The sequence below is a fragment of the Pezoporus wallicus genome, unplaced genomic scaffold (genome assembly GCF_028554395.1).
Source record: "Pezoporus wallicus isolate ANWC-B61680 ecotype Strahan unplaced genomic scaffold, APGP_CSIRO_Pwel_v1 contig_8188, whole genome shotgun sequence".
Classification (NCBI taxonomy): Eukaryota; Metazoa; Chordata; class Aves; order Psittaciformes; family Psittacidae; genus Pezoporus; species Pezoporus wallicus.
Genome location: NW_026640104.1, coordinates 4,517,620 through 4,532,502, shown reverse-complemented (window position 1 = coordinate 4,532,502; position 14,883 = coordinate 4,517,620).

Here is a 14,883-nt window from a genome sequence, read left to right as displayed (position 1 = left end):
AGGAGCCAAAGAAACTGGGAGATATGCTATGCCAAAATCATGGTCAGAGGCCTTGCAGAAGACCCAAGGACCTCCATACCCAACAAGCCAAGACAGAACTCGGCACCCAGTGAAGATACGGCTTAACTGTGTAACTAAGCCCCCCCATGACCTAACGTTGCTCACCCAGATATGTACCTATTCTTGGAGGAAGGAACAGCTACAACTAGGAGGAAAACCAAAAAATAATGCAAGTATTTTGTTTCTTATAAAAAGGATTTAAGCTACCACATTTTCATGTTATTTTATTTATTAACAGCCTATTCAAAGAGTACCAGGAAAACCACAATATCTGACCACAGACTAAAATTACAGTTAGCTAATGCAGCAGTACCCACACAAATGATCTCTAATTGGTTGACATAAATATGATTGAATTGGTGATAGTGCCAAATTAACATTATAAAAGGAAGAACCGCACCAAATGAAAATAGACGTCACACTACAAAAAGCACCTGAAACTGAATGGCAGACTGAATCAGTGGGAAAAAAATTGTGTGTGTTACACAGGGGGCAAAAATACCAACTGAGGTCACATATGCTTGTTCAGCTGATCTAGTTTATGGGGTTCCCAGGCACAGAGGCAGCTGGCAGTCTGCAGCTGGTTGCCTATACACTGAGCTTGACGGTTTGGCTGTTTGACTCATCTGAAAAATAATTAGAAACCAAGAGAAAGGAGCATTTATTTTTAAAACCTGTAGCTGAATTACATGCACAGATCAGAAATGGGTAAGAAACATACCTGCATGGCCAACCCCTGCTACAAAGCTGTAGTGGAAACTCAAGAGCACAGATTCTACAAGAGTGATAGCAAGGGACAATTATGAAGAGAAGACATGTTCCAGCACTGTTTCCCTGGTTAAGGATGCTATACCTGTCTGTAGCAGATCCTCCTTGTCCTTCAACAGGAAAAGGATTTGCCATTCACTACATTTTTTCTGCAGATTTAACCAAATGTAGAGTGCTATATCTTACTATATAATGGGGATTAGATACGTTAGAATTCTGAAGAGATCTATATGTGCATGTACTTGTTGGGGTGCTTTCTGTTCTAACTGATACCATAGCATCCAGTCAGAGTGAATTTGTATGAAACAATTGGTATCTCTCTATATTGCCACGCTTGTCCAGGTTTAAACTCATACTTAGTACAGTAACTCAGGTGTAGAGTGAGTCAACTGGCTTACCTCAGTCATCTTCAGTTTGATAGCAATTTGCCACATGAAAAAGGATTTTACCTCTGACTGAGCTGCAGTAATAAATAGGGAGCTTACAGTAAGAGAAAACAGCTCCAGGTGATTTCCATGGAAGAGATAACAGGTTTGTTAGATTTGCTGCACACCCACTTCCAGGGATGACAGTGAAAATACACTGGGTAAAGAGGACTAGCAAAATAGTTAGGGTCCTCTGCTCTGAAATTAAATGTGATCCTACAGCATGTTAACTGGGTAAAAGATTGCTTTCAAAGTCTAACAACCTATGCCTTGCTTACCTCTGCCAGGATTTGTCAGCCTCTTATCCAAATTACTTTTGTAATTATTTTATTTTGTTCATCTTGTGAATATTTTGGACTGAATTTATCAAGTTTGTAGATACTTTTTTGTGTATTATAGGTACCACACTGCTGTTAACAGCCCTTTGTGTAGCAAACCATCTATACTCTGGACTGAAAACCAATTATATTTAGTAATACCTTCATCTGCAGAAGGGCAGTTCTCACCTGGCTTACTGATAAACCTCCTAAAGCCCAAACTGTCAAAAACACGTACAGAGTTTGAGCTCCATGTAGGGGAAATGCAAGCTTTGATTCTCTGAAGGGCCAAGGTTAAGGCCCATCCATACTTTTACAGTCACCTCCAGTCACTCCACTGATACATGTAGGGTTTTAATGAGTTATCAGCATGAGTGTCATCAGAGGAAAGCTTGTATTTTACTTATTTTTTTTTGACTGAAATTATATCAAAAAGTATACTACTACATCACTTTCAATTTTAAAACACTAGATGTGTTACACTAAACCATATACCTTTTGCATTTCTTCTAGCAGACCTATACAGGAATTCCCAGATATAAGATTCACTGCTCCTGTGCTTGCTCCAATTAAGCAGAACTCTGTCAGTCTGAATAGCTGAGAAGCTTAAAAATGGCTTTGGAAATGTGAAATGGGATCCAATTCCTTTCTTCCCACTTAATGTCTTGAGTATTTAAAGACAACATCCACTTGCTTGGAACAAACAGCTTTAAAGTGATCAATTTTACATGTAAATAATTTATTAAATAGATGAAATGCCAGGAAAGAGTCTTTATAAATACATAGCATGTTTCTTGGGTTTTATTGAAACAATAATTCCTGTTGCTATGTACTAATAAACTTCCAAGCAGTCTTGATGCTATATCCCAGTGAGAGAGGGGCCCATAGCCTTTATTTCACTTTAAATAGAGAATTGCTGTAATATATTTAACTAAATTTACTCCAGCAAGAAGACAACAAGGCCCAGCCAGCGATCTAACTGTGGATTGGAATGGTGTTCAATTCCATAGTCTATGGAGCATTTAATATAATTTGGTGCTGATTAAGTTCCCCTAAACAACATCTCCAAACATTCAAGTGCATAAAGATAATTCAGATAATTATAAACTAAACAGTGAAGTGTATATTGTGTAAAATAAAAAGAAAGAAAGAAAATTGATCCTGTCTAATATCAGAATTTTATGTCCCTTGGATTTTTCATATTATGGTTCATAAATTCCTTTTAGCCTTGATTAAAAAATTTGGATAATCAGGCTATCAGTCAAAGTAAGAGGATTTGTAAAGGGATGTTTCAGTGCCATCTAGTGGCTTTTTCATATTAATAAAAGAGGTTTCCTCTTGTATGACAAATTTCATTTTATAATCTGAAAATACTTGTCACTATTGCTATATGCTTATTTTTTTTCTCTATTTTACACACAATCATGTTGGACACATTACCATTAAAGTACATCTGTTGGCTGTGTCTAAGGATGTACCATTTCCATGCAAATATAGAATATCATGCAGTGTGGGGATATACTAAACTACATTAAGTACAAGAAAGAGGCATCATACTGTGAGGCTGAGACCAGTAATCTAGCCAGGCACCCCCCCCCCCCCCCCATCTTTTGGAAAGGAACACAATTTCAGCTTAAAGATTCCAAGAGGGGAGGTGCATTAGATCTCTTCTAATTGGCACGCTAATCTTTGTCTAATTGATAGCTGAATGTGTTGGCTGTAGCTTCTCATCCTTGTTTTCTGTTATGCTTTCTTCTCCGAGATTAAAAAGCCTTTTAATACATGGTATATTCTCCTTGTATTAGTATTTTTGTGCTACAATCAAATTACCTTTCAGACTCTTCTTTGATAAGCTTAACAAATTGCATTCTTTCTGTCCTTCACAGTTAAGCATTTTTTCAGTGCTCGGATACTCTTTCTGGCTTTCTTCCTATGCTTTCTGTGTTACTTCCACTGTTAGAAACACTGATACCTGACTTATAAGCAATATTCTAGCACTGGCTTCATCAGTGATTATACAAACAAAATTGCCTTCCTACTCCTACGCACTGCCTTCCTGAATAGATTTACAAATTCTTGTTAATCCTTTTTACCTCGCACATCACATTAGAAGTTTGTGTTGACTCAGTTGCTCAAGATGATTTATAAGGACTTTTGAAAGTTGCTGTTTTCAAGGATACTGTCCTCCCCTCCTTACTTATAAACTGCATTTTTTCAGCCATACAGCTCTGCATGTGAAGATATTAAAACAGTAGCTAATTGCATGGGTTTGTTCTGCTTACCAAACTACCCCTGTTAATCTGTGCAACATCAGCACCGTCATCATCCATCACGCTGTCATCCTCTGTCTCGCCTGCATATTTTATCAATAGCAGTTTTGCTTTTAAGTCCAGGTTATGCACAAATCTGCAGCATCACCTTGGTTTGAGCACTTTTCTTCAGAAAATGCAATTGTAAACAGCCTCACTGAATGATTATTTCTTACTGGCATTGTTTGTTGAAACCATCAGTCTTGGATTTTAATTCGTTGCTTATGGACTGTGTGTGCTGCAGTGCCACCTATTTTAAATGAAGAGTAGCATAGTGTACTAGCCAGATACCTTCCAGAAGTTACAGCATAAGATACCTACACAGCATGGTTACATCTTTAAACTCAAAAGAGTTAAATCAGGCCCAGTTTCTATTAAATCATTCTCACTAGCATTAATTGTATTCCCATCCTTTAATTCTTTAGCACTGAAGCCCCTTGCCCTTTCACCTGGAGCTCATGTCAGGTTAACAGACCATTTAACCACAGGTCCTTTTCAAATACTGATAAGCTATTCACAGCTTTCCTGCTTCTGGAATTTCCCCAGCACTCCAAAATTCACTTCAAAAGCTGGTTGGTATATGTGAAATATCTCTTTTCTTTATGGACTTTCAGGTGTGAACGATTCAGACTTGATCATTTTAAAAAACCTTACCCCTGACACCTAACTTCTTCCTTACTTCTTAATGAATTCAGTCGAACGAGACCATTAGCATGCTTCTTTCCAAATTCAAACCAGAAACAACTGGTTTGGTACTGAAGCTCTTTTCCCTTTCTGCATCATTCTAAATAGCTGTAACATTGATCTACCTGAGGGGTCCATTTGAAATGTATATTTGGGAGCATTGCTCTATATCCTGAGGAAAAATTCACCTGCAGTTGTAAGACCATCAGTCGCAATCTTTCACTCCTCTAAAGTTCCTAAGGGAAATCTATAGCCACACCTTCCTGCCATGGAGTCCTGAAAGCAGAAGTTAAACCAGGGTACTACATCATAGAGGGAGTCATTGCTGGTATGATGGGCAAGCTGTAGTACCATATTTGATGATTCTCTTAGAGTTTACTCTCTCAGAAGAGGTACGTATAGCTTATAGTTATATACAATACTACACTTACACTTATTAAATAAACTCATTTGCATTCTGCTTATATTTCCACACTTTCCAGTCTCACTAAATTCCAAGGAATTATCCATCGACCGCAAACTCAACCTTCTGAGTCTGTGCCCTAAGCTTCAAACACTTCGCTTTTTGTGTAGGTAAGCTCCCTTTGCTCAAATCACAGTGGAATTCCAAATCAGTGGAACTTCTAAGTTATTTACGTGTTTATAGGAAGTTTGATCCTTCCAGTCTCTTTAGATCTGGTCATTCAAATGAAAAGGATAGAGAAAAAGAAGCCTGAAAAAAAAAAGAATAGTTGCTTATTGAGCTGAAATGTATTTAGTTCTGTCAGAGTTTAAGCTAGCCCGTAAACAGAACTATGATTAATGTATCTTTATATGACGTAAGTATATAATCTTGATTTTCAAGCGAGGGAAAACACACCTCGTATTAGAGAAAGTTCCGCTGCACACTAAGTTAGCTATGTATCTTTTCCTTATTGACAGAGCATTAAAATAGGGATGGGGAATTAAATACTACTAGAAAGTTGGCTAACTTCTCTTAAAAAATAGGATAACATCCTCTCATGATTCTGAAATAATTCATTAATAGGGACAAATGATTCCGATATTAAAAAAAAATGCTTAAGCCCTTTGCAAATAGACAATGTTTTCACAGATATTCATTATTATATAAGGACCAACATCGGATTTGACCTTTAGGAATTCTACTTGTATCATCTGAGGGTATCCACTGGACATACCTTTAAAAAAAGGATTGTTTCATGATAGAAGTAGAATAGCCCCCAAAATAACTACACACTAGGAATTAACAACACGAGCTGTTTAATCCATACTGTTTTTTGTTGAGATCAGAATGCCAATACTTATAAACTTAGAGATTTATTGTGCTTTGCATACCACAGCACATGAGATCAAGACAATCTACTCTCCTTTTCCAAATCACACTTCAAATATTGACAGGGTGCTCATACAAGCTATTCATATAAACCCACAGTTGCATAATTCAGCAGGAGTGTAGGTGTGTATTACTGTGCTAGGGGAATGATTACTATCTTAGAATTACTATATACATGTGAGAAAATAAGCACATAAAGCATGGAAGTCAGTGTACCACTTACAGAGGGCTTAGAGGTAAGAACAATCATGTTCTGTTTCTTCCATTAATATGGAATTATTACTGCAGTCAATAAGTATATCAGATGGATTAATTATTCCGAGGAATTCATTAATAATAAAGATGCTATACTGTATAATGCTATTGCATTGAAACATGAATAGCACTAGGTGGTAGTATGAACTTGCTTCTCATGAGAAACTGTCTAGGATTAACAATACTAGTTGTGATACTCATTAAGAAGTCTGCAGTGCTTTTTCCTTTAACCATACATACTTTACCTAAAAGAAGCTGAGTGTAATAGTAAATACTGAAAAGTGAAGAGATTTTTCAGGAATTAACTTCCAAAAAAAGTAATTCAACTCAACCTTATGTCATACTCATGCTTTTATATCTACAACCAAACACACATGATGTATCTTAATGTCTCCTCAATACTTAACAAGCTATATTCACAAGACCAAAATATATACGGGTTCTAATCCTTTTTTCCAGTTCTTAAATCCTTTTCTTCCTCCTTCAAAAATATTTTTTCATTTCAATTTTTGTTAATGGTCTCACTTATTTTAGGAATCTTTTCTTTTTCTGCTTGTTTGCCTTACTCACCCGTGACCTCAGCACCAGAGTTTATCCAGGCACCTTTCAGATACTCCTGCTAAGAGACTTGCCAAACTCGTCCACTAGAGAGCATCACCATTAAGTTCAGAACACACTAGGTTTTGAAAATCTGTGTGATCTCCAAAATAGCTCAAATTTACCTCTCTGATGGTGGCTCAGTTTCAACACCCCATTGCAGCATTTCCTATTAGAGATTCAGAGACCTGAATCCCACATGCATAAAGGCAGCTAGAACACACCACTAGCACTCACTGCAAGTTTTATATAGGTAGGCACAGGTGTAATTGTCACACAAAAATTATCACCTATAGAATTAGAGCATTCCTATTTATTTATGGCACCTGAAAGCAAACTGATGCCTCAGACAGCACAGACAGATTACGTGGCATCACAGAAGAGCATTTCAGTTACATGCAGGAAGTACTGCTGTACGATGAGGGGAGAACAAGCGATGCTCCTGTAGTAAGAGTACAGTTACCCTGACAAGAGATGAGCACATTGGTATCATACTTACACACGAACTGAAGCAGAGGAATGTTTTGCACATGATGTGTAGGAAGGCAAGAGGTGATAAGAGCAGGCAGACACTGAGCTCAAGTTCTAGGACTAGGAGTGGCTTAGTAGGAGGCATGTGCACCATAGGGGAGGTGAACAAGCAAATCAAGGCTGGTGGTGTTGGCTCAGCAGTGACAACGCTGTGAAACTAAGTAGAGAAAGAGCCATGTTAATTCACTTCCCTTAACCAGCTGCAAAGGAAAATCATCAATGGAAAAAACCCTGCAGGCTCTCACTGGAGGATATTTATGAGTATCAGCTGTTACCCATCTCTCTGTCACTCTGAAATGTAAACCATAACTTTGGCTCCTGGCTGTAACTATACTAGAATGAGTGAAAAGAAACACTCATCCAATCAGTATGAATTCTTATTAATTTTATCAAACTAAATAGCACAAATAAATAATATTCATTAATAAAAAAATACTGCAGGGGGATAGATCCTTTTCAAGTCTCCAGGGAAACTACCTCCACCGATAGGTTAGTGCAAATCCTTCTAACACTGTTGTCTCCAACCCTATCTTCAATATAATTGTTTAAACCAAATGGTTCGTTCTAGTGCTTCACAGGAAACACTCTAGCAAATATGATAAAAGAAATCAGATCACAGAATCACAGAATCCTAAGGGTTGGAAGGGACCTCAAAAGATCATCTAGTCCAACCCTCCTGCAAGAGCAGGGTAACCTAGAGTACATCACACAGGAACTTGTCCAGGCGGGCCTTGAGTATCTCCAGCGTAGGAGACCCCACAACCCCCCTGTGCAACCTGTTCCAGTGATCTGTCACTCTCACAGTAAAGAAAGTTTTCCTGATGTTCACATGGAACCTCCTATGCTCCAGTTTACACCCATTGCCCCTTGTCCTGTCACTGGACATCACTGAAAAAAACCTCACTCCGTCATCCTGACACTCACCCTTTACATATTTGTAAACATTGATGAGGTCACCCCTCAGTCTCCTCTTCTCCAAGCTAAAGAGACCCAGCTCCCTCAGCCTCTCCTCATAAGGGAGATGTTCCATTCCCATAATCATCTTTGTAGCTCTGTGCTGGACTCTTCCAAGCAATTCCCTGTCCTTCTTGAACTGAGGGGCCCAGAACTGGACACAATAATCCAGATGCGGCCTCACCAAGGCAGAGTACAGGGGGAGGAGAACCTCTCTTGACCTACTAACCACACCCTTTCTAATGCACCCCAGGATGCCATTGGCCTTCTTGGCCACAAGGGCACATTGCTGGCTCATGGTCATCCTCCTATCCACCAGGATCCCCAGGTCCCTTTCCCCTTCACTACTGCCCAGCAGGTCAGCCCCCAACCTGTACTGGTACATGGGATTGTTCTTCCCCAGATGCAAGACTCTACACTTGCCCTTGTTGAATTTCATCAAGTTCCTCTCCACCCAACTCCCCAGCCTGTCCAGGTCTCACTGAATGGCAACACAGCCCTCTGGTGCGTCAGCCACTCCTCCCAGTTTAGTATCATATGTATTTGAAGATCATATTACTCTGGGGCTGATTTATTCCTGTTGAACTGAATACACATAAATAGACCTTTTCACACCCTTTAAGGATTCAAATAATGTACATTGAAATTCTCTACCTGACAGAAGATACTAGTATATGATACCTTTATGGATACACTCATATATGCCACTCCAAAGATCTCAAATACACTGATACGTGCTTGAACTGAACTCTAATAACAGCATGCAACAGCCATTTGTGGATATATGCTTGCAGGCAAACACTGCCAGCCACTTGCCATTTTAAACACAGTGCTCCAGTAAAATGTGAACTCCATTGATCATCACTGTTTTGTTTTCAAAACGCATGTGCTTCACTATGAGAAAGGGAGTTTCCAGGGATTTTTTTTTTTCCTTTTTTTTTCTTTTTTGAGCAAGTTAACATTGTTTCTCACTGAATTTCTGCAGGGAAAGATTGAAAATGAAGTCAGACTGAGTGGGAAAGTGCAGCTTATTTAATTGCAGCTTATTTAATTTAAAGTTTGATTCCAATTCTCAAAAAACATCAACCAGCTCTAACTTTTCATATGTAAGAACACAGGTATAAAAATCAGAATAAATTTCACAGATGAAATGTCACGAAACAGCAAATATGAAGAGGCAAAAATACGAGACCAACTGTTTCTTTAAATCCTTCTAAGAGACACTGGAGCATAGTTTCATCTAGGGAATCCCACTAACTGCTGACAGCTAATGGGGTAGGCAGCAATGACTGCAGTCAACTGCCTCATACTTTGCTTGGCTCATCAATGTCAGTCTCTGCTTCCTCCATCCCTCCTGCTCGTCTCAGCTGTTAGCTGCATCAGGATCAAGATCTTTACCTTTCAGGTACTGCTGTGATGCAAGAAACTGGATGATGGAAATGACACTATAAAAAGGAGCTAAAATGTGCATGCTGAATCGCCCACAATTTCATGACCCTCTGTATGAACATCCAAGCTTTATTCCTCTGCATAAAATACATACAGGTGGTTGTTGATCCTGTCCTGAGTAATAAAGTTCTTGCTCTGTGGAGGTGTCTCTAGAACTGTAATCATACTTATTAGTTTCATAGGAAACTCCAAGCACATTTCAAGACCCAGCCATCAAGTTCAATTCACAAGAGTGTCTTGCTCTGATCAATACATGCTTATTATATTTTGTTATCATTTCTAAACCCTCATTAAGTCTTTCAGTACTCCAGGCCCCTAGATATTGTTTAGAAATCAATAGCCGATAGTAAAAAACTACATGCAAACTACTTGTGACGTTTTAAAGTATTTTCCCTTTAGGCAGCTAGTGAATTGATCTGAAAACGACAGTAGTAATAAAACGTTTACTCCATGGTAGTCCTGAGGTCTCACAGACTCTGAACCCCACGGATTGCCATAGTGTCTCAAGTGTGGAGCTTTGAGTTAATGCAAACTCCAGAGGTGAGAATTGCTGACTTAGTCACTCTTGTTCTAATTTAGGAAAATTATCTGCAAGTATCATGGTACTTGTGCAAGGCCTGGCATTTTGGACTCCTGTTTCAAGCAGTGCTTCCTAGGAACATCAGTAATGCAAACTGATAATAAAAGTAGAGTATATTCTCCGTGCTACCATTTTATACCCTTAATTTTTCCTTTCCTAAAACATCATTTGGCAAAAGCATCCAATTCAACTATCTAATTCCCTCTTATCTGAACATAAAAAATTAGGAGGACAAGTTTGCACTACACTAAAGCAAGAGCATTTTCAAGTGATCTACTATACAATCAAAAATACAACCAGAAAAGTGATGTTCCTAGTAATTTACTTTCAGTTGTGCTGATAAAATGCCTGCACAATCAGTCTAATGAGATTAACTAATGAGGCAAGCTGATAATTAATGCATTGTTTAGAGGCTATACTATTTTAAGGCAATAATGAACTAGTGGTGCTGCTCAGGGATGCAAGAAAAGCTGTTTCTTTTCCCTCAGTTTAAAGACTGGGGCAGTCTGGGGTGCACCATAGAGCTCTCTTCCCAGCTGACTGCTATGTGAACAAGGGTGGTGCATGTTGGGTCTCGCCCCCATATGTAATGAGAGCATTGGCAGAGCACAGACCCTGGCCTGAGAACCAGAAAGCATTCCTTTCCTAATCTAGATGAACCATCACATATAATTAGGGATCAAAGTGTCTTTGCAGATCGATTGAAACTATGGGCAGCGATGCTGGTATTCACACATCAACCTAGCTAATTTTGGAAGGATACCTCAGCTGTTCAGGGAGCCCTTTAATTAAATGAGAACCTGATTCTGTTCACAAAATAGTCATATTATGAGATGTATTATCCTCCTTATCAATTCTGTAGATGTATATATCGCACCAGGTTGAGGCATATGACTGTGTACAGCACAGACAGGTAGACCTTGGGGCTCGTTCCCTCTGCTGTTAGAGTAACCTGGACTCTGCAGCTGCTTATTGTTAATATCTTTTCTTTATGTCAAGGCAGGTGGAGTATTTCATTAATGAAAGAAATCAGTTTATTTTATAATGGAATACCAAACGTGCCATGATTTTTTAGGCCATTCTGAACAGCAGTCTTGCATATGCTCCTCATAGACTGGGAGAGCTGGAATTGCTTCTCGTCGGGTCCCAGAGCTCCCTGCAATCAGCATTTATATAATGAAGAAAAGGATAGTGTAAATCTTGAAAACACATACCTAGCTCTCAGTCTATGGGTTCTGTAGCTGTCTGAAGACAATTCTTTTTATCACTTTAATGACTTAATTTCAATGGCATCAAAATTACGTTCAGTAAATATCTCATTCATGTGTCACACAAATTCATATATACAGAGTTTAGTAAACATGCCAAAAGTCACACGTGTACATAGTGCATAAGAAATAATAGTTTAGATTATTAAATTTCAGGAGTTTGTAAAGTATTACTGCAGGTTATGAGAAAAGTTTCAGTGATTAAATCCTACTGGGATAAAGGGTGCTGCAGAGAAAGTTTATAAAGGCAAAACCAAGAGCTCCTGAAGTGCCGTTTCCACTATACTTAAGATTTCATGCTAGTGAATGCACTCCCAGTTATTACTGTAAGAGTGTTACACTAAAGAGGCTAAAAAGGCCTTTAACATCTATTTTGTGTTGTAAATTGCAAATGAAAAAAAAAGGAAATGTATTAGCTTACCCCACCAGGTAAATTTTACATTTTATAGCAAAGAGAGAATTATTACTTTAAGAAGTGGCAGCAGTTAGATGAAGGCCATGGAAAACAATCCCTTTGAAGAGTGTTTTCAAGGCTAGCATGAAGTCTTTCAGAGAAACAAAACAGCTGGTTTCCCCAGAACCCATGAAACTGCCAGCGATGAGGATGGCCTTTGATTTCTTGGCTAAATGCTCCATCTTCTCAAGCCAAGCTCTGACATCAATGCAGTCACTGGGGCTTGGTCTTCAGCAGCTGGAAGGTCTGTCTGGAGACCCTTTTTATCACATATGATGCAGGCTCTGACTGTTGTTCATAATACCAGCTCTGAGGACCTTAAAAACCACTGGCTTCCAAGCTTGACTTGCCTGGCTGATGGCACGTTCTCATCCAAATAGGTGCTCAAGGCTCCCCTTTGCCTGGACGCAGAATCCATCTAGCATATCTATATTGCTTATGAATAATAGAGCATTCTGAGACTATGTGCCTGGCACACAATGAAACACTACAGCTGAGCAAGATCAAGTAGCTTGTCCCAGTGGTGGCAGTGGTCCTGATGGAGCTGGCAAAGGCTGTAGTAAACTCCTAAGTTACCAGCGCTAATCCTGTGCGCAGCCCAGGTGTCATTTGGCTCTCGCCTCTTGTAACTGTTGATAATTCTAGCTTTGATCATTAGGTGTTTTACATTAGTCTCAGTCAACCTAAACTGTAGTCTGGCTGGTAGTAACAGAAAGCAGATAATGGTTGTTTAAAATGTTTATATATGTTATAACTAACATTCCAAAAGACAAGAATAATCAGTGCTGCCTCCTTTGCATATACCACCATTGCTCAAATCAGTCCACGGTTAATGTGCTCATAGCAGAGCCTCAGCATCCTCTCTCCCAGAGAGGAGAGAAGGATATACACACACTGCAGTGCACATCTAATGTGCTCCGACACATCTGGGAAGCAAGAACCTGCTCTGCACACAAACTGGCTGTCCACTGCATCCAAAATGTGTCCAGGGGAGGACTAACAGCCTTATTTGCCACTGGAGGACTTTAACCTTCTGTTCCATAGTTGTTAAAATGCACTTTAGAAGAATGTCTAAATAGCCATTTCTTTCCATGAGACTTAACCGTTAAATAAACCCAAAACAGGCACAGCTCCAAGGCTGCTTGCTGCAATCTTCTACAAGTGATGTGTCCACCGCTCAACTGGTTTTCAGAAGCATGAGGCTCACACAGAAACCTATCTGAAAGCTTTTTGCTCTCCAGTCCATCACACTTAGCATTTAGTTCCAGTCCCGTAACGGATCACTGGAATATACTGAGATCTAACATCTTTTTCAGACATTTAAACGCACCTTAAATACAAAGCACAACTGTATACACCCTGAAATCAACACTGCAATGATGGCTTCTGCCATTGCTTATTGAAAACTATGGCAATAACTTCAGCTGACTTCAAAAGAAGCCGTGTTGAACCCACATTATGAAACACTCCAGTTAAACTTATTAGGTCTAATCGGTGTGGTAATGCCTTTATACATTACATGCTGTGCCAATTGCAACATCCCACTCCCACATTCCTTAGGTTTAAAATAACTTTGGGCTTTGCAACCCTGCCTCATAACTCAGTTGGGGTAGCTCTTTAAAGAGTTTTCCCTGTTCCTTGTGAGTGCTTTCTTCACAATTTTCCAAAATAATCTGTGGTTTCCTAACTTCAAAGCCAAAAGACTTAAAATTGAAAAGGAGATGCTCAGTTTTTCTGAAGTCACATTGAACGTGATGCTAATTTAGCTGCAAAAGAAATGAACGCAATCCTGTGGCTTTTTTTGTTACTTCGTTTACAGAAAGATGCTTTTCTTCATAGGCCACACTGTACTGGCTGGCCCCTCTCAAATGAGTGTTGAGAGACCTTCCAAAACCAGCACAGGGCAGAGGCAGTGCTTCATTAAAACCTGATTTAATACCAATAGTGGCCTGCAAATCATTAAAATTCTGACAGCATTTCAAAGGATACTAAAAAACCAAACTGACTGAAGAAACAGCAATATTCAAAAGCAAAATAAAGCAGCCTTCCTGTTCACCGGCAGTCTTGTTTCACAAACAAGTGTGATACAAGGTTATTCCCTGGGTAAGTCATCCACAAGGAGTGGAAAAGCTGGTGAGAAACACCAAGCAGACCTCGGGAGCCATCTGTGTGCTGCTCCTCCTTCTGCCAGCCCCTTCCATGGGTCCTTTTGAGGAAGGAATGTATAGATAAGGCTGCAAATGTAGAGGATACTATAGAAACAATAAGCAGCTTTATTAAACTATTACTATTCTTGCTGCACCACAAGTAGTTAAGAACCAGTAGTTAAGAACAAGTAGTTAAGACAGTGACACAAACATAACAACACCTTGACATAAACTTCCTGTACTTGACTGAAGTTAAAGGAAATACAGTGGAACAAAACCAGCACTTGCAAAATAACGACCAAACCCACATAAACGAGGCCACAACACACATTGAAGGCCCAGTATGAGATCACTTAATTATTTTATTAGGTGTTTCTATGTAATGAAAGCTAACAGCTTGTAGGAATTAAATTCATTCTATTGACTTTATCATACATTTTTAAACATGGCACATTCTGCTTTGACAATTACAGTCATTTAATGGCTTGATAAAAATGAAATATAAGGATATTAAAACCTGATAAGATTGACATACAGAGGAAATATGGTAAAGGACTAGAATATGTAGAATTTTTATGCCTCTATCTTTAGTCTTACCTTTCAGAAATAAGCACATAAAATGCTTTTATCTTCATATAGAAATCAATCAGCCATCCCAGAAACCAATGTTATTTGTTTAATATAAAATATCTTCTTTAATTTCAGACAGAAGCAGCAACTAGGAAAAGATAGAAATACAGTGCTTCTGAAGG